This window comes from Chiloscyllium plagiosum, unplaced genomic scaffold, assembly GCF_037043375.1.
Source record: "Chiloscyllium plagiosum isolate Xiang-an unplaced genomic scaffold, Cpla_swu_hap1 HiC_scaffold_2, whole genome shotgun sequence".
NCBI lineage: Eukaryota > Metazoa > Chordata > Chondrichthyes > Orectolobiformes > Hemiscylliidae > Chiloscyllium > Chiloscyllium plagiosum.
The window spans coordinates 43,265,265-43,288,645 of NW_028270140.1; positions in this window are offsets into that span (position 1 = coordinate 43,265,265).

Genomic DNA, 23,381 nt, shown 5'->3' on the forward strand with positions numbered 1-23,381 from the left:
TCTGAACTCCACTCTGACCAGTGGATGATCCACAGTAAGCCAGTCCTGATGCTGTCGTACATTGCAGCAGCAAGTGTTTCTAGTTCGTTATTTACTGGCTCCCAAAAACATGCCTCTCAGATACTCCTAGTATTGAATGATATAAGTCCGTAATCTGGAAACTTGAAGATTGCTTTGTCAGTTCATGAGAAAAGGCAATACTTTTTCTATTTATTGTATTTTCTTAAGCACTCTCAATTCAGATACCTTTTTCAAGTACCATAATCTACTACAGCATGGTTTAGTGGTGTATAATTTTCCAGTTTTTACAAGTCAGTTCCCCTGTTTTGCTCAATTCATTCAGTCTGTCCTATCCTGCTGTCAGCTTTGACCACAGCATGGGAGTGTTCATCAATGGAAAGTTGATGAGCAAACTTGTAAAGAGATCTCAGATATGTGTAAGAATAACAGGGTTGCAATGTAGGGGATTTTGACATTCCAGACATCAACTGGGTGCCATAGTGATAAGGGCTTGGATGAGAGAAATTTGGTAAGTTTGTTCTAGAAAAAAATCGTTATCAATATGTAGATATACCTACCAGAGAAGGAGTGAAAGGACCTTCTGTTGGGAAATCAGGCAAGACAAGTGACTGAAGTATTAGTCGGAGAGCACTTTGGGACTAGTGATTGCAATTATATTAGTTTTAAAATAGTTATGGAAAAGGATAGGCCTTGAATAAAAGTTAAAGTTCAAAATTAGAGTAAGGTCAATTTTGACAGTATGAGACAGGGACTTTCAAAAGTTGATTGGGATAGACTGTTTGCAGATAAGTGGGAGGCTTTCAAAAGTGAGATAATGAGAATTCAGAGGCAGTATATTCCTATTAGATCGGAGGGTAAGGCTGGTAGGAGCAGCGAACATCGGATGATTGCTGATATATTAAGGCTCTGATCAAGAATAAGAAGGAAGCATATGTCTAGTGTAGACAACCAGAATTAAGTGAATCTCTTGAGGAGTATAATGGGTACAGGGACATTCTTAAGACAGAAATCAGGAGGGCAAAATGGAGATACCCTTGGCAGATAAGGTTAATGAAAATCCAAAGAGAATCTTCAGTACATTAAGGGCAAAAGAGCAATTACGGAGAGAATAGGGCCCCTTAAAAATCAGTGAGGTTGTCTATGTGTGGAACCACAGGAGATGGAAAAGATACCAAATGAATATTTTGCATCAATATTTATGATGGAGAAAGATATGGATGATAGGGAACTCAGGGAAATAAATATTGATATCTTGAAAACAGTCCACATTACAGAAAAGGAGATGCTGGGGGTCTTTAAAAGATATAAAGTTGGATGAACATCCAGGACTTGATCAGATGTATCTCATTATGTTTTAGGAAGCTAGGGAAGAAATTGCAGGGCCCCTAACAGAGTTATTTGTAGCATCTGTAGTCATGGAGTCTGACATCAGTGGTCGGTAAGTTGTTGGAGGGGTTTCTGAGAGATAAGATTTAAATGCATTTGGAGAGGCAAGGGCTGATTAGGGATAGTCAGCATGGCTTTGTGCGTGGCAAATAGTATCTCACAAACTTGAATTTTGAGGACAAGACCAAGAAAATAGATCAGGGCAGAGTGGCAGATGTTATCAACATAGATTTTAGAAAAGTCTTGACAAGGAACCACATGGTAGACTGGTTAGTAAAGTTAGATCACATGGAATTCAGGGAAAGCTTGCCAATTGTTTGCAACATTGGCTTGACAGTAGGAGACAGAGGGTGGTGGTGGAGGGTTATTTTTCAGACTGGAGGCCTGTGACCAGCAGCGATCTGCAGGAATTGGTGCAACAATTTAAATGAGAATTTAGGAAGCATGGCTAGTAAATTTGTGGATGACACCAAAATTGGTGGTAGATTGAACAGTGAAGAAGGCAATCTAAGATTCCTACAATCATCTGATGAAAGAGCAGCCCTCCGAGAGCTAGTGCTTCCAACTAAACCTGTTGGAGTATAAACTGGTGTTGTGTGATTTTTAACTAAGATTACAATGGGATCTTGATCAATTGGGCCAATAGGCCAAGGAGTGGCAGATGGAATTTAATTTGAGAAAATTGCAAGGTGTTGCATTTTGGTAAGACAATCAATGGGAGGACACTGGGAAGTATTATGGAATGGAGAAACCTAGGAGTTCAGCTACTTAGTTCTTTGAAAGTTGCATCACATGTTGACAGTGTAGCAAAGATTTTTGGCACGCTTGGCTTCATTGCTTAGACCACTGAGTATTGGAGTTGGGATATCATGTTGTGGTAGTATAGTACATCGGTGAGGTCACTTATGGAGTACTGTGTCCAGTTCTGATTGCCCTGCTATGGAAAGATATTAATTTGGACAGGGTGCAGAAAAATTTTACTAAGATATTACCTGGACTAGAGGGATTGAGTTATAGGGAGAGGCTGGATAGTCTGGGATCTTTTTCACTGGTGTGTAAAAGGGGTGACCTTATAGAGGTTTATAAAATCATGAGGGGCCTAGGTAAGGTGAATAGCATGGGTCTTTATCCTAGGGTAAGGGAGTTCAAAACTTGAAGGCACAGTTTTATTTTGTTTAGGAGAACGATTTAAAAGTGATTCAAGGGGCAACTTTTGCATGCAGAAGATAGTTCATGTGTGGAATGAACTGCCTGAGGTAGATGCAGGTACAGTTACAACATTTAAAAGACTTTTGGACAGGTATGTGAGTAGGAAAGGTTTAGAGGGATGTGATCCAAATGCAGGTAAATGGGAAACTTGGTCATCATTGATGGGTATTTCTGTGCCATATGATGCTATGACAACAATATAACAGCTTCTGCAGCTCCATGTAACCTCTGATGAAGAGCAAGAGAAGCAGCAACCACACTAACACCATCAGCATCAGCAGCAGCATTAACTGCCTTCTCCTCAGCCACATGGCACTCCACATAATTGGGTATATATACTTGGGAATTCCATCTTTCCCAACAAACATTGGGATAGTCATACTGTTAAGGCTTTAGAGCAGGTGGATTTCTTGAAATGTATTCAGGGAAGTTTATTGTAACAAAATGTAGAAGGCCCAACTAGGCATGGCACAGTGCTGGATCTGATTCTGGGATCGAAGCCGGACAAGTGTTCAAATGTGGCAGTGGGGGAGCACAATGTGGTACGGTTCAAATTTGATATGGACAAGGAGATATATGACCAGCAAAAGATGGTTTGAATTGGGAGAAAGCAGATTTCATTAAAATATAGCAGGATCTAGATAAAGTGGACTGGAAACAGCTCCCTCTGGGTAAGCTTACAGCAGAGCAGTGGGGGTTACTCATTAAAGAGCTGGAGGGTACAGGTTCAACATGTACCTTTTGGGGGAAATACAGGAGGAATATCCCCAGGGAACACTGGATGTCTGAAAATTCAGGGGCGGACTCACAACCCCCAACCCAGACACACAAAGACACTCATAGACAAAGACCCACATGCACACATATATTTTGTGGGGTGAATTTGTACTTGCAGGGTTACATTGTACTTTGCTCAAAGACTGCATGCATTCATGTAGAACTCTGAGCTCAAAAACTGCATGAATTTATGTAAAACTCTTATCTCACTTTTTAGATTAGAATCAATCTAAACATCATGGCATAGACAGAGAACACAGGGGGCCAACACCTTCAACATATTGTCTAACTATCAATATTGTTAACTTTTAAAAAAAAAAGGTTTTGTGATTTACACATGAAAGAAGTGAAACTATCACTGTATTCTAACAGATGAAAGGCTTAACAGACAATCAATTTTTCAATGTATAATTTCAGTTACATCACACTGTAAATTTTTGCTATAAATTCTGTGTGTTAGGATTGAGCCCTCCACTACAACCTGATGAAGGAGCATTGCTCCTAAAGCTAGTGTGCTTCCAATTAAACCTGTTGGACTATAACCTGGTGTTATGTGATTTTTAACTTTGTACACCCCAGTCCAACACCGGCATCTCCAAATCGAGATCCTTATGGTTTATTTTATGCCTAAATGATGGCGATGAAAATGTGAAGGGAATGTTAAGAAGTTTTGCTGATGAGAACAAGGATAGTAGGCTGGAGAATAGAGATGAAGATAGTTTTAGTTTACAGGGAGATAGAAATGCATTGGTCAGATAGGCAGAGCAATGGTGGATGGCACTAAACTCGTCAGGCAGGAATATTGATAAAATAGAGACATATGCTACAGCAAATTGAAGCAAGTCAAAGTGACTTCAGCTATGTTGAGTATCTAGAAAATAAGGCAAGACTGGATGATCTTTAATAACAGGAGTGTAACAGGTAGGTCTGATGAGTTAAAGATATATGGAAGTGTGATATTGTTGCCATCACAGAAAAATGGTTGACAGAAGTGGAAGAAAGGCTATAGGAATAAGACATATTTGCCAATTGACATCAACCTGTCTGCAGCTGAACAGCCAACTCCTGCTCTGTGCTCTCTTCTTTGGTTAGAAGGAAAAGCAGAGAATTGCCAGGATGATGAATATATTGTGTGGAGAGGAGAGCAGGACAACATTCTGGAAGAGGGATGGTGATCCAGGGGAATGCACAATCACAAACCTGAGGGTGAGTGTGAGTGCTGTCTGTTTAGATGAGGATATCCATAGGTAACTGTATAGGATTGAGTGTAGCCACAGTGTGCATTGGGCTGATCATGTGTCAAAGAATGATGGGGACACTGCATCCCTCATTCTGCTTTTCATCCCAGTGGTTGCTGTAACATCAGAAATCAAGTGTAGTTCTATCATCCTGATCCTTATGAGGTCTGAATTCTGTCCATATTGTGCAATTTCTGCTATTTCCAGCCACTCTGCCTGAGTAGTCGAGAAACATGGAAATAAGATGTTAATGTTGTGACTGAATTAAAGGCCAATGGCCAAATCCACTTCTGCATCAAACAAATTCCCAACCCACTATTGACATGCCCAGATATATGCAAATCAGTTTGGGGAAGATTCCACACCTTGCTTCCCATTGGTGCTTGAATCATGGAGTGAGATTTCTGGTGCCATCTTGGGTCAGAGTCGGGAGAACAGGCAAGAGAGTCAGCTGCTCTGAAATCCACGCAGACCAGCAGATGATCCATTCTGGGGTAGTCCTAATGTTATTGTATATTGCAACAAAAAATACTTCAAGTTTATCATTTAGTCACTCCCAAACCTTGCTTCTTAGATACCTCTTGTATTAATGCTGCCATTTGCAATGTGGTATGGTGCAGATTGCTGTGTTCATTTGTGAGACAAGGCAACATTTGCTGTCTGCGCATTGTATTTATTTAAACTCTGTCCAACTGTTACTCAGGGACAACACCTACAATGGCAAAAGCTGAGGAGCATTTTATTTTCCAGTTCTCACGAGTCAGTCCCATATCTTGCCCAGTTCACCTGATCTGCCCTTCCCTGCTGTCAGTCTTCACTACAGCATAGTTTCAGCTTCTGCAGCTCCTCTTTAAACTTCTGAGGAGTGACAAGCAGAGCAGCAAATCAACATTAAAGGCACCAACAGCAGCAGGAGTTAGACAGCAGATTAAAATGCAGGACTTCAATGGTTATAATCTCTGGATTATTCCCGGTGCCACTTACTAGTGAATCTAGAAATTAGGATAGATGAATGTGTGGCTCAAGTGTTGATGCAAGAAAGAGGATTTTTGATTCCTGGATCACTGGGATCATTCTTGGGGAAGATGGGACATGTACAAATGGGACAGTCTGCACCTGCAGGTAGATATGTTAGTGCTGTCCAGAGGAGTTTAAACTAGTCTGGCAGGGTGGGGAACACAGAATATTGATGAAATACAGACACATTGTACTCAAGCAAAGGAAGCAAGTCAGAATGAGTTCAGCAATGTTGAGTGCCAACACATTAAGTCAAGGCTAGATGTTCTTTAATGCTAGGAGTGGAATAGGTAAGACTGATGAATTAAAGGCAGTGTATTGACACATGGAAGTGTCAATAACTTCAACAGCAGCAACACAAACTACCTCCTCCTCAGCCACATCACACTCCACATGACAGACTTGATGGATATTGAGATCCAGCTGACGAAAGGCAAGACCCCAAAACAGGATCAACATGCAGAGAGTTCTCTTAACTGGTGTATTTCCTACTATATCAGGAGGTTCAGTCTTTCATGGCAGGTCAGTGCTGACATCTGCAGCCTTCAGGAGCAAGACCTCCTTCCCATTGGACCAGCTGGACACACATTGCCAGTGGACAGCCAGCTGTCTGTCACCATGGAGAAGGAAGGTAGTGGCGGGGACCTCCCATTCTGTGCTCTGTTCTTCAGGAAGAAAACAGAGAGAATTGTGAGTACAATAAATGGAGTGTGTGGAGAGGAGAGCAGAACAGCATTTTTCAAAAATGACTGTGAGTCAGGGTCATGCGATGTAACAAAACTGATGGTGAGTGTGAGTGCTTCTGTTAAGGCAAATGCTGCTTAAGGAACTGTAGAGAGGAATGTGTGTAGCTGCAGGATTGTTGGAAAAAATTCTGTGGCAAAAAATGCTGGGAAAATCATTGTGTTGTGATGCTGCATTCCAGATTCTGCTCTTCATTTCTTCTGTGACTGTAACATCAGGCATTAAATTACATTTCAGTCATTCTGATCCTTAATGGGTCCAAATGAAAATGTCAGCAATGACTGGCCATGACAGCCCAAGCTTCCTGAGAAATGTTGATGATTTCAATGGGTTAACCCAGCCACCTTCACTAAGTGGTCAGGAAACTTAGAAGCAGGATGTTAATGCAGGGCTGGAAGTGCAAATGCCTTGGAAAAATCCTTTCTTGAATCAACCAAGTTTCCAACCTGTTATTAACCTCCCCACTGAGTGCATGTCTTTTAGGATCAGATCGCACACATTGCTTCTCATGGTGCTTGAAACTTGGAGTGAAATTCTTAGAGCCATATTGATTCAGAGTGGAGAATGCAATAATCACAGGAATCAGCTGCTCTGTAATCCAGCAGCAGAAAATGATTATGGCTCATCATTTACTAGCCCCACAAACTGCTTCTCAGATACCTTTTACATTGATGTTGCCCATCAGTAATCAGGAATGCTGCAAATTGCTGAGTTATTTTATGAGAGAAGGCAATACTCTTCTAGTTTATTATATTTTCTTAAATTCTGTACAGGTTATGTCAGAGTCCAGGTGGGCCGATGGGCCAAGGAATGTCAGATAGAGTTTAATTTAGTTAAATATTGTATTTTGGCAAGGCAAGTCAGAGCAGGATATATACACTTAATGGTCGGCTACTGAGGAGTGTTGCCTAACAATGAGACCGTGGGGTACAGGTTCATAGTACTTTGGAAGTGGAGTTCCACATAGGCAGGGTAGTAAAGAAGGTGTTTGGTAGGCTTGCCTCTATTAGTTAGAGTATTGAGTATAGGAGTTGTAATGTTTTGTTGCATCTGTACAAGACATAGGTTAGGCCACCTTTGCAGTATGGGTTCAGTTCTGGTCTCCCTGGCATAGGACAGATGTTGTTAAACTTGAAAGGGTTCTGTAAATTTTTGCTAAGATGTTGCCGGGTTTGGAGTTGAGCTATTCGGAGAGGCTGAAAAGACTGAGGCTATTTTCCTGGAGCATCAGAGGCTGAAGGTTGACTATCTGGATATTTACAAAATCATGAGTGGGGAAAGAATAAGTTGAAAAGCCAAGATGCTTTGTTCCCCAGGGTAGCGGAGTCAAAAACGAAAGGGCATAGGTTTAAGGGGAGAGGGGAAAGATTTAAAAGGTGCAACTTTTTCACGTAGAGAATGGTGCAAGTATGGAATGAACTTCCAGAGGAAGTGGTGCAGGCTGGTACAATTACAATATTTAAAAGGCATCTGGTTGGGTACATGACTGGGAAGGGTTTAGAGGGATATGGGCCAAATGCTGGCAAATGGGACTAGATTAATTTAGGATATCTGATCAGCGTGGACGGAAGGGTCAGTTTCTATGCTGTACAACTCTGTGACTCCATGATTCTATCTCATACTGAGGGATCATCTCATCAAAGGCATATCTTTTCATTATGCACTAATTTCCACTTCTCACATGTATTTTTTCTTGTCTTGGCGGATTTACCTGAACTTCCCTTCCCTGCTGTCAGTCTTTACCACGGCATGGGAACAGCTTGTGCAGCTCCACTGTGAACCTATGAGGAAGAACAAGACCAGCAGCAACAATACCAGCAGCACCTGTAGCAGCAGGAGCAAAGCCAACATTAGCACCAGTTGCCTTCTCCTGAGCTGCATGGCACTCCAAGGTCAGAGCTAGTGGACACTGGGATCCAGCTGGCAGGAGGCAAGACTCCAAAATAGGCTCTACATGCAGAGGGTCAGCTGTCTTGGCATGTGTGATTCCCACTGTGTCAGGAGGATCACTCTGTCATGGCAGGTCAGTGATGGATCTGGAGCCTTCAGGAGCAAGACCTCCTTCCCAGTCAACTAGCTGGACACACGTTGCCAGTGGTAGTCAAAGCTTTAAGTTATTAAATCAAATGGTTTCCTGAATCATAACCAAAATTATTTTCCATTGGTGATTGAAACATGGAGTCAGACTAGGGGACCAGATAAGGATGGCAGTTTCCTTCCCTAAAGAATATTAGTGAACCAGATGGGAATTTTCTGGTGGATTCATGGTCATCATTCGACTCTTAATTTTTATTGAATTGAAATTCCACCATCTGCTACAGCAGAATTCAAGCCTGTATCGCCAGAATGGTACCCTGGTGGCAAGGGATTGGGGGTGGGGGGGTGGTCTCTGGATTTTCATCCAGTGATAATACCACTAATGCTAATGTAGGGTATTGTACTTCGCCAAGTGTGTTCAGCCTGAAGGAATCCTGGTCATTAGCTGAGGCTGAAAAAGAAGTACAGTTAGTCTAGAAGAAATTCAAGTATTTCATTTTTGATAAATGAAGGCCTATATCTGACAAGATATCATGAGCCTTCTTTGGGGTCTGGAGTCCAAGTTAAATTCTTCCAAGGTTGTTTTCATCTGTTTAGATGACCCTGCCATACCCTCTCAGGACTCTCCCTCAGGATTGTGATGAAAGATTTCTTTGATGATAGGGGTACAAAGTTAAAAATCACACAACACCAGGTTATAGTCCAACAGGTTTAATTGGAAGCACTAGCCTTCGGAGCATCGCTCCTTCATCAGGTGGTTGTGGAGTATAAGATTGTAAGACACAGAATTTATAGCAAACGTTTACAGTGTGATGTAACTGAAATTATACATTAAAAAATACCTTGATTGTCTGTTTAGTCTCTCATCTGTTAGAATGACCATGTTAGTTTCACTTCTTTCATATGTAAATCACAAAATATTTTTTTAAAAGTTACATTCTCAAGTGAATAGGTGTGATCCTGTCAGTCTGTCTGTGCCTTCCAAAGATGTGACGCAGTTGTGTCACTGTCCTTCCTTAAGTCTCAGATGTTTGTGAGGAGTGTTGAATGGGTTGATTCTGTTCGTGTTGCCATTGATTCAATCAATGCAATATTGTCAAATGTCTCCAGCTGATATTACTCCTCCTTTCCTGGTTTCAGGAAATGTTTGAGGTTGAGAATCGATGCTATGTTTCCTTCCTGGAAGGTCATCTGTTCGATTTTTATATGCGAACATTGTGGTACCCTTACTGTTAGAAAGCCCCTTTCAAAAATAAAGTAAGCTTTATTTAATTACTGAATTAAAATCCATAAAATGCCATTGTGCAATTGGAAGTCAAATCTCCTATTTACAATCTCCTACCATATGAAATCCCCTACCATAATTATTATGCTTCTGTGCTTGAGATCACAGGAATGGGATCAAGTCCAAGTCAATTAAAGGATGTTACAGCTGGCACATGATAAATATTTATTCAGTTTTTGTTCAAATTCTAATGACACAGAAATGACAATTTGGATAGCAGACTAATTGCTTTCAAGGAATCAACCAAAGTTCAGGAAGAGAGTATTGCTACAGAGCTGGATCGGAGATTGTTGAAATCCAGTATCTGAGGGTCCCACGCTCGGATGTTATCTTCAAAGTAAGATTGGAAAAACAAAATCAATCAATGCATGGACTTTAGTCAGGATATGATCAGTGTGCCTATGGAAATCGTATCTCGACACATTTACTCATAAATTGGCTTTGACTTTTAACCTATTTCTTTGCCTCTGGCAGGAGATAGGACAGTTCCAGTTGAGCTAGAGAAGTCTATAAACTGTGCTACACAAAGTTGAGACAAACTGGACAGATCAGAGGGTCTTATCCTGTCTCATTTCTTAGTGAGCTGCTAATGTGAGAAGTTCAACGTTTTTAAATAAGCATTTAAAACGAAAGGAAAACTTATGTTTTTTTTGATTTGTGCATGCATCACAACAAGGACCAAACTGAAGCAGAGATACGTTCCACTGTGTGGGATTATCTGAGCATTATTACTGGGACATCAACTATATAATGTATTAAAACTGAGATATATGCAGGCAGTGCTGATTGATATACATGGCCAAATCTGGACAAATAAATGTTTTTAAAAAGATGGGGAGTTTATTTTGGCCATTTAAACTTGTTCCATCCAGCAAAGAACAATTTGCACACTGTTTCCGCCTACCAAGGATAGAGAAATATGTGGTTATTTCAAGAAATATTTAGAAATCTCTTCCCACTGCTGAGGCTCCAGAAAACTCTCTACACAATATAAATTTTAAATTCTCAGCAGCTGCTAAAACTACATCAGGAATTTTTCACAATCTTTTCTTAAGGAATTACAGCACACCCCACCACATGTAATGATTGCTCTGTTCCAGAGCTCAATAGCTGAAGCCATACCATCAGCTAAATCAGGATATTCATTTAATTTGGCCATCCATTTCTATTTAAAATAATTACATTAAATCCAAATTCTCTAATTATTTAAAATGTTTTTTTTTTCCTCCCAATTCTTTTTATCATTTTTTCTGTACCAAATTTAACCTTGAATTCACCCCTGTAATTTACATATCTGTTAATTCTTCTGTTGTTAATTTTCAATTAGTCAGTTTAGTTGGCTGAGTGGAAAGAAACTTGAACCTATTTGGTTAAGTTCCAGATGTCCAGTATCCTCACTACAGCATTATCAGCTCACACGGTTTTGTAACTTCCCATGCACAGTATGCAATAAACAGGAAGATATGCATAGGCAAAACTAAATAATGGTAGATACGATTTGATATCTTGCTACAGAAATAGTCTGGCTTTTACATTATGGCAGTCTAAAGTATGGTTTTAAATGCTCATTTATAAAAGGTCACATCACTTGTTGTTACTGGTCATTAGAAGATAGCCCAGAAGATTAAGAAATAATTATAAAACCATAAATCACAGGAAGGGAGTCATTCAGGTTGAGGTAGATCTTTTGAACAAAATTTCTGTTGGCAAATTCTTTTCTCCTTAAAATGTTTACTTAATACTCTTTGGGAGAGTTATGATGAAATCGGTTTGCATCACATTAAAATGATTTCACTATAATTTCTGAATCCAGAAAATGCTTTGGAAGTTCTTCTGTGTTAGTTGCTTTCAAGTTGGAAGATGAAAGGGATGGACTAGCCACCTACACATTTGGGCATTTGTACAGAGGTAGCCAAGAGTGTCTCTGGATAATTGGCTTGAGAGACGTGGTTTTATTAAACAGTATGTGCAGATAATTATGACACTAAATATTGTGCCTCTGTCTGCATTCTCAAAGGTATCTGCTACACTAGACAAGGCTTTATCTACAGCTGTATGAAGAATGTCACTGAAGCTTAATAGATCTCCATGGCAAAGAACTTCATGGATTTTCTCAAAGGAACCAAGTAGCAAAGCAAGAGGCTACAGCAATTTATTAACGTTACAGAATTCTGGCACATTATCCAAAGCATTCATGAACTGGAGTTCTATTTAATTATTAGTCATCATTACGAGAAAATAAAAATGACTACCCACATGCAAGTTCGCTTTCTAATGTTAGAGTCATAGGTCATAGGAATGTACAGCATGGAAACAGACCTTTTGGTCCAACTCGCCCATGCTGACCAGAATTCTCAACCTAATCTAATCCCATCTCCCAGCACTTGGTCCATTTCCCTCGAAACATTTCCTATTCATATACCCATCAAGATGCCTTTAAAATGTTGCAATTGCACCAGCCACCACCACTTCCTCTGGCAGCTCATTCCATACACGTACCACCCTCTGTGTGAAAATGTTGTCCCTTAGGTCCCTTTTATATCTTTCCCCTCTCACCTGAAATCTATGCCCTCTATAATTCTGGATCCCACACCCCAGGGAAAAGACTTTGTCTATTTATCCTATCTATAGCCCTCATGATTTTATAAACCTCTATGAGGTCACCCTTCAGCCTTCGACACTCCTGGGAATGGCAGATATTTCTGTGTATAATGCAGAAGATGCAGGATCAGTTCATTTCAAAAAGGAAGAAAGATCCTGGGGGGAGGCATGGGTGGCCGTGGCTGACAAGGGAAGTTAAGAAACACATAAAGTTAAAAGAGAAAAAGTATAACATAGCAAAGTTAATTGGGAAAACCGAAGACTGGGAATCTTTTAAAGAACAACAGAGGATTACTAAGAAGGAAATACACAGAGAAAAAATGAGGCACGATGGTAAACTGGCCAATAATATAAAGGAGGATAGTAAAAGCTTTTTTAGGTATGTGAAAGGCAAAAAAATGGTTAAGACTAAAATTGGGCCCTTGAAGACAGAAACAGGGGAATATATTACAGGGAACAAAGAAATGGCAGAAGAATTGAATGGGTACTTCAGATCTGTGTTCACTGGGGAAGACACAAGCAATCTCCCTGAGGTAACAGTGGCTGAAGGACCTGAACTTAAGGGAATTTATATTTGCCAGGAATTGGTATTGGAGAGACTGTTAGGTCTGAAGGTTGATAAGTCCCCGGGGTCTGATGGTCTACATCCCAGGGTACTGAAGGAGGTGGCTCGAGAAATCGTGAATGTGTTGGTGATTATTTTCCAGAGTTCGATAGATTCGGGATCAGTTCCTGTGGATTGGAAGGTGGCTAATGTTGTACCACTTTTTAAGAAAGATGGGAGAGAGAAAGCAGGAAATTATAGACCAGTTAGTCTGACTTCAGTGGTGGGAAAGATGCTGGAGTCTATTATAAAGGATGAAATTACGACATATCTGGATAGTAGTAACAGGGTAGTCAGAGTCAGCATGGATTTATGAAGGGGAAATCATGCTTGACTAATCTTCTGGATTTTTTTGAGGATATAACTCTGAAGATGGACGAGGGAGATCCAGTAGATGTAGTGTACCTGGACTTTCAGAAAGCTTTTGATAAAGTCCCACATAGGAGGTTAGTGAGCAAAATTAGGGCGCATGGTATTGGGGGCAAAGTACTAACTTGGATTGAAAGTTGGTTGGTTGACAGGAAACAAAGAGTAGTGATAAATGGCTCCATTTCAGAATGGCAGGCAGTGACCAGTGGGGTACCGCAGGGAACAGTGCTGGGACCGCAGCTTTTTACAATATATATTAATGATATAGAAGATGGTATTAGTAATAACATTAGCAAATTTGCTGATGATACTAAGCTGGGTGGTAGGGTGAAATGTGAGGAGGATGTTAGGAGATTACAGGGTGACCTGGACAGGTTAGGTGAGTGGTCAGATGCATGGCAGATGCAGTTTAATGTGTATAAATGTATGGTTATCCACTTTGGTGGCAAGAACAGGAAGGCAGATTACTACCTAAATGGAATCAATTTACGTAAAGGGGCAGTACAAAGAGATCTGTGTGTTCTTGTACACCAGTCAATGAAGGTAAGCATGCAGGTACAGCAGGTAATGAAGAAGGCTAATAGCATGCTGGCCTTCATAACAAGTGGGATTGAGTATAGAAGCAAAGAGGTTCTTCTGCATCTGTAAAGGGCCCTGGTGAGACCACGCCTGGGAGTATTGGGTGCAGTTCTGGTCTGCAAATTTGAGGAAAGACATTCTGGCTATTGAGAGAGTGCAGCGTAGGTTCACGAGGTCAATTCCTGGAACGGCGGGACTACCCTACGCTGGAAGACTGGAGCGACTGGGCTTGTATACCCTTGAGTTTAGAAGATTGAGAGGGGATCTGATTGAGACGTATAAGATTATTAAAGGATTGGACACTCTGGGGGCAGGAAACATGTTTCCGCTGATGGGTGAGTGCTGAACCAGAGGACACAGTTTAAAAATATGGGGTAGACCATTTAGGACAGAGATGAGGAGAAACTTCTTCACCCAGAGGGCAGTGGAGGCCCAGTCTCTGGATTCATTTAAGAAAGAGTTGGATAGAGCTCTCAAGGATAGTGGAATCAAGGGTTATGGAGATAAGGCAGGAAGAGGATACTGATTAAGGATGATCAGCCATGATCATATTGAATGGTGGTGCAGGCTCGAAGGGCAGAATGGCCTACTCCTGCACCTATTGTCTATTGTCTATTGTCTACTGAAAATAGCCCCAGCCTATTTAGCTCCTCCCTAGAGCTCAAATCCCCAAATTCTGGCAACATTATAGCTAAAACAAACAGAGTTGTTATCTCTGATTTGTTACCTATGCCACGTGATAATGAGGCAACGAATAGGGAGAGATATCAGCTGAACACGTGGCTGCAGGGATGGTGCAAGAGGGAGGGTTTCAGGCGCATTGATAATTGGGGCTCATTCTGGGGAAAGTGGGTCCTCTACAAGCAGGACAGTCTTCATTTGAACCAGAGGGGTTCCTGGGTGGGAAATATCCTGGGTGGGAAATTTGCTGGTGCTATTCAGGTGGGTTTAAACTAACTCAGCAGGGGAATGGGAACCGGAGGTGTAGTTCCAGTGCACAGGAGGATGAGAGTAGGGAGGACAGGGACAGATTTTCATGGTCACAGGAATGTCAGGCAAACAGCAAGCTGGTTTGAAGTGTGTTTACTTCAATGCCAGAAGTATCCGAAATAAGGTAAGTGAGCTTGCAGCATGGATCAGTACCTGGGACTTCGATGTTGTAGCCATTTCAGAGACATGGATAGAGCAGGGTCAGGAATGGATGTCACAGGTTCCAGAATTTAGATCTTTCAGTAAGAACAGGAAATGCGGTAAAAGAGGGGGAGGTGTGACTTGTTAGTCAAGAACAGTATAACGGTGGCTAAATTAACTTTTGACGAGGACTTGTCGACTGAAGTGGTATGGGCTGAGGTTAGAAACAGGAGAGGAGAGGCCACACTGCTGGGAGTTTTTTTATAGGCCTCTGCAGAGTCACAGGGATGTGGAGGAGAGGATTGACAAAACAATTCTGAGTAGGAGTGAAAGAAACAGGATGGTTATTATGGGGTCTTTACCTTACGCAACATTGACTGGAAATGCTATACCTCTAGCACGTTGGATGGATCAGTTTTTGTCCAAAATGTGCAGGAGAGCTTCCTGACAAAGTATATCAAAGGGCAAACAAGAGGGAAGGCCACACTGGATCTGGTGCTTGTAATGAAGCAGGCCAGTTGTTTGATTTAGTGGTAGGTGAGCACTTTGGAGAGAGTGACCATAATCCACTTATGTTTAGTTTAGTGATGGAATGGGATAGGTACATGCCACAGGGCAAGAGTTTAGATGGGGGAAGGGCAATTATAATGCAATTAGGCAAGACTTAGGATGCATAGAATGGAGTAGCAAAATGCAGAGGATGGGGACAATCGAAATATGGAGCTGATTTAAGGAGCGATATTGTGTGTCCTTGATAGGTATGCCCTTGTCAGGCAGGAAGGAAGTGATAGGTTAAGGAAATCGTTGTTTACTAAAGAAATTGCATCTCTTGTTAAGCGGAAGATGGACACTCATGTGACGTTGAGATGAGATGGTTCAGATGAGGTGATGGAGAGTTACAGATTAGCTAGGAAGGATTTAAAGAGAGAGTTAAGAAGAGCAAGGAGAATACATAAGCAGTCTTTAGCAGGTAGAATAAAGGAGAACGCTAAAGCTTTCTATAGCTAGATGAGGAATAAAATGGTGACGAGGGTAGGAATAGCCAAAAGTGGGTACTGCAGATGCTGGAGATCAGAGTCAAGTTTAGAGTGGCGCTGGAAAAGCACAACAGGTCAGGCAGCATCCGAGGAGCAAGAAAATTGACATTTCGGGCAAAAGCCCTTCATCAGAAATGAAGTTGGGAGGGAGGTGGAGCTGGGGGGAAAGTACCTCAGAGTGTAATATGTGGATGGAGGTGGAGGTGAAGGTGATCACCTTCACTCCTACCTCCATCCACCTATTGCACTCTCAGCTACCATCTCCCCAACCACACCCCCTCCCATTTATCTCTCCATCCACGAGGCTCCCAGCCTCATTCCTGTTGAAGGGCCTTTGCCCGAAACGTTGATTTTCCTGCTTCTCGGATGCTGCCTAACTTGCTGTGTTTTTCCAGCACCACTCTAATCTAGGGTATGAATAAGAGCAGTCAAAGACAAAAGTGGGAAGTTGTGTGTGGACCAATGGAGATCGGAGAGGTGCTAAATGAATATTTCTCATCTGTTTTCACTTAGGAAAAGGAGAGTATTGTGGAGGAGAAGAATGAGATGCGGGTTATTAGACTAGAAAGGATCGAGATTGGTAAGGAGGAGGTGTTATCAATTCTAGAAGGAGTGAAAGTAGACAAGTCCCCGGGCCAGATAGGATTTATCTGAGGATTCTCTGGGAAGTTAGGGAGGAGATGTTGGAGCCTTTGGGTTTAATCTTTGAGTCGTCATTGTCAACAGGTTTAGTAACAGAGGACTGGAAGATTGCAAATGTTGTGCCCTTGTTCAAGAAGAGCAGTAGAGATGACCCAGGTAATTATAGACCAGTGAGCCTTACATCTGTTGTAGGAAAAGTTTTCAGAAGGATTATAAGAGATAGGATTTGTAATTATCTAGCAAGCAACAATTTGATTGCAGAGAGCCAACATGGTTTCGTCAAGGGCAGGTCATGTCTCACAACCCTGACTGAGTTTTTTGAGAAGGTGACTAAGCATGTGGATGAGGGTAGGGCAGTTGACATGGTATACATGGACTTCAGTAAAGCCTTTGATAAGGTTTCAGATGGTAGGCTGTTGGAGAAAATGCAGAAGCATGGGATTGAGGGTGATTTAGCTGTTTACATTAGAAACCAGCTTTCTGTAATAAGCAGTGAGTGGTGGTTGATGGAAAATATTCAGCTTGGAGTCTGGTTACTAGTGGTGTGCCACAAGGATCAGTTTTGGAACCACTGCTGTTTGTCATTTTTGTAAATGACTTGGATGCAGGCATAGGTGGATGGGTTAGTAAGTTTGCAGATGACACTAAAGTCAGTGGAATAGTGGACAGTGTGGATGAATGTTGCAGGTTGCAGGTGGACTCGGATAAACTGCAGAATTGGGCTAAGAGGTGGCAAATGAAGTTCAATGCCGATAAATGTGAGGTGATTCACTTTGGGAAGATTAACAAAGGCAGAAAGGTTCTTGGTAGTGTGGATGTGCAGAGGGATCTTGGAGTCCATGTACATAGATCCCTGAAAGTTGCCATCCAGGTTGATAGCACTGTTAAGAAGGCATATAGTGTGTTAAGTTTTATCAGTAGACTGATTGAGTTCCGGAGCTTTAATGTCATGCCGCAACTATACAAAATGCTAGTGTGGCTGCTTTTGGAATATTATGTACAGTTTTGATCACCCCATCACAGGAAGGATGTGGAAGCATCGGAAAAGGTACAGAGGAGATTTACCAGGATGTTGCCTGGTCTGGAGGGAAGGTCTTATGAGGAAAAGCTGAGGGACTTGGATCAGTTCTCATTGGAGAAAAGAAGGCTAAGAGGGGATTTGATAGAGACATACAAGATGATCAGACGATTAGATGGGGTAGACAGTAAAAGTCTTTTTCCTAGGATGATGACATCAGCTTGTACGAGGGGGCATACTTACAAATTGTGTGGTGATAGATTTATGAAAGATGTCAGATACAGGTTCTTTACTCAGACAGTGGTAAGGGCATGGAATGCCCTGCCTGCCAATGTCGTAAACTCAGCCACGTTAAGGATATTTAAACAATCCTTGGATAAGCACATGGATGATGATGGGATCGTGTAGGGGATGGGCTTAGATTAGTTCACAGGTCAACGCAACATAGTTCTATCTTTTATGTTCTAAATCTTTTCTGAACCCTTTGAAGTTTCATAACATCCTTCCGATAGGAGAGAGACCAGAATTGCACACAGTATTCCAACAGTGGCCTAACCAACATCCTGTACAGCTGCAACATGACCTCCTAACTCCTGTACTCAATACTCTGACCCATAAAGGAAAGCATACCAAACACCTTCTTCTTATCCCTTCTTCTGTGAATCTACTTTCAAGGAGCTATAAACCTTCACTCCAAGGTCTCTTTGTTCAGCAACACTCCCTAGGACCTTACCATTAAATGTATAAGTCCAGCTAAGATTTGCTTTCCCAAAATGCAACACCTCAAGTTTACTAAAATTAAACTCCATCTGCCATTCCTCAGCCAATTGGCCCATTGACCAAGATTTCATTGCAATCTAAGGTAACCTTCTTCATTGTCCACTACACCTCCAATTTTGGTGTCATCTGCAAACTTACAAAAGTACCTCCTATACTCACATTCAAATCATTTATATAAATGATAAAAAGTAGTGGACCTAGCACCAATCCTTGTGGCACTCCACTGGTCACAGGCCTCCAGTCTGAAAAACAACCCTCCATCACCACCCTCTGTCTTCTACCTTCGAGCCAGTTCTGTAGTGCTCCCTGTAGTCCATGAAATCTAACCTTGGTAACCAGTCTCCCATGGGGAATCTTGTGGAACGCCTTACTGAAGTCCATATAGATCACCTCCACCCCTCTGCCCTCATCAATCCTCTTTGTTACTTTCTCAAAAAACTCAATCAAGTTTGTGCGACATTATTTCCCACGCACAAAGCCATGTTGACTATCCCTAATCAGTCCATGCCTTTCCAAATACGTGTAAATCCTGTCCCTCAGGATTCTCTCCACAACTTGCCCACACCAATGTCAGGATTACTGGTCTATGGTTCCCTGGCTTGTCCTTACTATTCTTCTTAAATAATGGTATCACGTTAGCCAACCTCCAGTCTTCTGGTACTTCACCTGTGACTATCGATTATACAAATATCTTAGCAAAGGACCAAGCGATCACATCCCTCGCTTCCCACAGAGTTGTGGGTGCACCTGATCATGCCCTGGGGATTGCTTCACTTTTATGCATTTCAAGACATCCAGTACCTCCTCCTCGGTAATATGGACATTTTTAAAGATATCACCATCTAGTTCCCCATATTCAAATCTTCCATGTCCGTCTCCACACAAAATACTTGTTTAGTATCTCCTGTGGCTCCACACAAAGGCCACCTTGCTGATCTTTGAGGGGCCCTATTTGGTCCCTAGCAAAAGTTACCCTTTTGTCCTTAATGTATTTGTAAAAACCCTTTGGATTCTCCTTAACCATATTTGTCAAAACTATCTCATGTCCCCTTTTTGCCCTCCTGATTTCCCTCTTAAGTATACTCCTACTGTCTTTATACTCTACTAAGGATTCATTTGATCCTTCCTTTCTATACCTGACATTTTGTTAGTTTATTCATAGTTTATGTGCATTGCTGGCTAGTCTAGCAATTATTTCCTGTCCCTAGTTGCTATTCAGAAGGTAGTAGTGAGCTGACACCTTGAACCATTACAGTCTGTTTGGTGTAGGTATGCTGTTCTGTTCTGCTACCTTCCCTTACAAATAGAGAAGTGAATTAGAGATTTTTGGTATTAGAATAACATAATTGAAATCCAGGTTCAATTTTTTTTTACTCCAGCAGAAGTATGAACTACTTAACATGCACTATGCACATAGTTTATATTGTAAAGTTATTTTTGAGCTCAACGAGACAGGTGGAAAAGGAGCAGTGGTTCTATTATGAATTACTATGTGAGTGCTTATCAGAAGTCTAAAGGAGTCTGAGTATCAGGGTTAAGGAAAACTATCTCTGACATCTTTACCTTTCACTGTTCACTCAGTCCATGAGCGAATATTTAATGGTTTTGCCTCGTCTCATTGTGAGCAACACTGCAAAGTATTTACATTAGCCTGTTTTATCAAGTTGGTAAATATTTACTCTCATTTCTGTTTAGTCACTCTGTATTCCTGACAGAGCTTCATCTGTTGTTCCACCCTCCCTCTGCAGTGTGCACCATCCTTTTGTATTATCTCGTACAAGTGTCAAACTCAAGGCCTTTTGTCCCACTTTCTTAAAAAGCTTTCTCATCTGCAGCTACTCCATTGCTTGGAAATTCTCTGAGACACTGCACAATGTTTGTCCACCACCATTTTTCTCACCTTTAGATTTGACAACAGTGATTACAATTTGATCCCCGTTTCACTGATCATTTCTCAAATGCAGCAAGTGTCATTGCAAAGATTTTTGAGCAGATTCGTTTGTACACCTAACTTGTTTTTAGAAAAGTTCACCTTTAAGGATGTGATGCGCTGTCGGCATACAAGATTGTAACTCTGCCTGCTGGTTCAACTGATATAAATTTGCTAGCTGCTCACATAGAAATTAGTTCATTTGCTGTAATCCCTACAACACAATTTATAACGTGTTTTAATCTTTTAAACAAATGAAACCATAGAATTAATCAATTCCTGATGAACAATTGATTATGAGACCATTTTCATTCACATCATGCTCCCAGCCTTTTGAACTTACTCTAGACCCTATGTCTTCACTATCATAACCTGACATGGTGTACAGTAGTAGAAAACACCTTTCTGGTAAGACCTATTGTACTTGACCAGTGAGAAAGCAACTTCATCCGCAGATAGAATATATGGTTGATAATATTAATTCATGTCAATGTAGAGGAGAAAACCCTTGTTGTTAATGTCCAACACCAGATCAGAGAATGTTGAAAACACAGTTCATTAGTAGATAGACAAATATATATTGAGGTATCAATTTAACTTAGAGTCATAGTCATAGAGATGTACAGCACAGAAACAGACCCTTCATTCGAACTCATCCATGCCAACCAGCTATCCCAACCTAATCTAGTCTCACTCACCAGCACCTAGCCCATATCCCTTCAAACCCTTCCTAATCATATACCCATCCAGATGCCTTTTAAATGTTGCAATTGTATTAGCTTCCACCACTTTCTCTGGCAGCTCAGTCCATATACGTACCACTCTCTGTGTGGAAAAGTTTACCCTTTAAGTCTCTTTTATACTTTTCCCCTTTCACCCTAAACCTATGCCCTCTAGGTATGGACTCCAACACCCCAGGGAATATACTTTGTCTATTTATCCTATCTATGCCCCACATGATTTTATAAACCTCTATAAGATCACCCCTCAGCCTCTAACACTCCAGGGAAAATAGCCCCAGCCTATTCCACCTCTCTCAATAGCTCACATCTTCCAACCCTGGCAACATCCTTGTAAATCTTTTCTGACCCCATTCAAGTTTCACAACATTCTTCCAATAGGAAGGAGACCAGAATTGCACGCAGTATTCCAAAAGTGGCCTAACCAATGTTCTGTACAGCCACAACATGACCTCCTGATTCCTGTACTCAATACTCTGACCAATAAAGGAAGGCGGCATGGTGGCACAGTGGTTAGCACTGTTGCCTCACAGCATAAGAGACCCAAGTTCAATTCCCGCCTCAGGTGACTGACTGTGTGGAGTTTGCACATTCTCCCCATGTCTGCGTGGGTTCCCTCCGGGTGCTCCGGTTTCCTTCCACATCCAAAAATGTGCAGGTTAGGTGATTTGGCCATGCTAAATTGCCCGTAGTGTTAGGTGCAGGGGTAAATATAGGGGAATGGGTCTGGGTGGGTGTGCTTCGGCGGATGGGTGTGTACTTGTTGAGCCGAAGGGCCTGTTTCCACACTGTAAGTAATCTAATCTAAAAAAACGCCTTCCTCACTGTCCTATCTACCTGCGACTTGACTTATTTGAGAAAGGTAAGTATTGGGGAATTTGCTGGTGCAAAAACAAGCAAGGGATAATCAAGGGCATATTGTCAGAAGGTTCACAAATATTTTCCACTTTAAGTAGACCATACTTATGAAAATTTAAAATGTTTCAATCTTCACATATCTAGTTTCTAGATTCGGGTGTGCAGGGTATAGAAAAAAGCAAGCAATTAAAAATTGTTTAACAATTATACACTTCCCACCACATGAGGACCAACAGCCAAAGATCTAAATGATTTCTAAAATTTTTTTTTTATTCTTTATTCATCAATGAGAATTTATGAGATTTGACGAAAGACTCAAAATCTATAGCTCAGTTTTAAAAGTTTAGGTCAGGGCCACTGTGATTTCCTCCCTCACCTATTGGATCTTATGTTTTCCAATGAGAGTCCAGGATGCAGCTTTGTTTTTTTCAGTACAGCTTCATTTCTCAGAGCGATAAGGCACACAAAAAGCTTCAGAATGTCTTAACTTATACTTTAAACTTAGAGCATACTCGTGCTCCATTTGATTACTCTTGGTAAGCGACACCGAGTTATCCCTTTGTAATTGTTTGCCTGGGACAGTATTTCATACAGATCAAGCTTCCCTCAGCAATTTCAATGTATTTCCAATTCGGCTAGTTACAGTATGTCACTGAACAACAGAGATGGACAGGCTTATGGTCCACCCCGAGTATGTTGTCCAGACTTTCTTATCTTCCTTCTTGAGGCTTTTCACAAAGGATATTGTATTCAAGTAATATTGGCCAGGGGCACCATGTTAACTGCCAACTAATTGGATACTTCTCTATCCTCATTACAGGGAGTACAAAAGAATATTGATTTTTTTAAAATCAATTCCAACAAAGTTATGTGGTTACACCAAATGTTAGAATTCTTTAGCTAACATGTTCTGTCTTAATGTGTTCATTCAATCCCCATTTCAATACCTGCTAATTTGTGTACCTATGATTCATTTCTCCCTGTAGTGATATGGGGGTTGCTTTTACTGTCTGAAAGTGGTTTGAATATTTTCCTTTAATGCTTTCAGTGTATATAGATGGATCTACAACTACTTTGGAATCTATATCTATAGTTACATGAAGGATCTTATCGAAAACATACCCTTAATACTGTAACAGATTGATTAAGTAATTCAAGAGAAACAACTAATTCATGTGAAATTTCTTATCTATGTCTTATGCTGAAGCAACTGCAGCTGCACATTCTATCGTTTCTCCAGTAACCTTGGGTCGACAGAGCTAAGATTGTTCTACTTGTGAAGAGCGCATTAAGCAAATATTTTCCCAAGATCTCTGATCACTGTCAACCATGTTCTGCTGCATTAGCTATAGACAGCCATCAGCCATTTTGTGCTGTT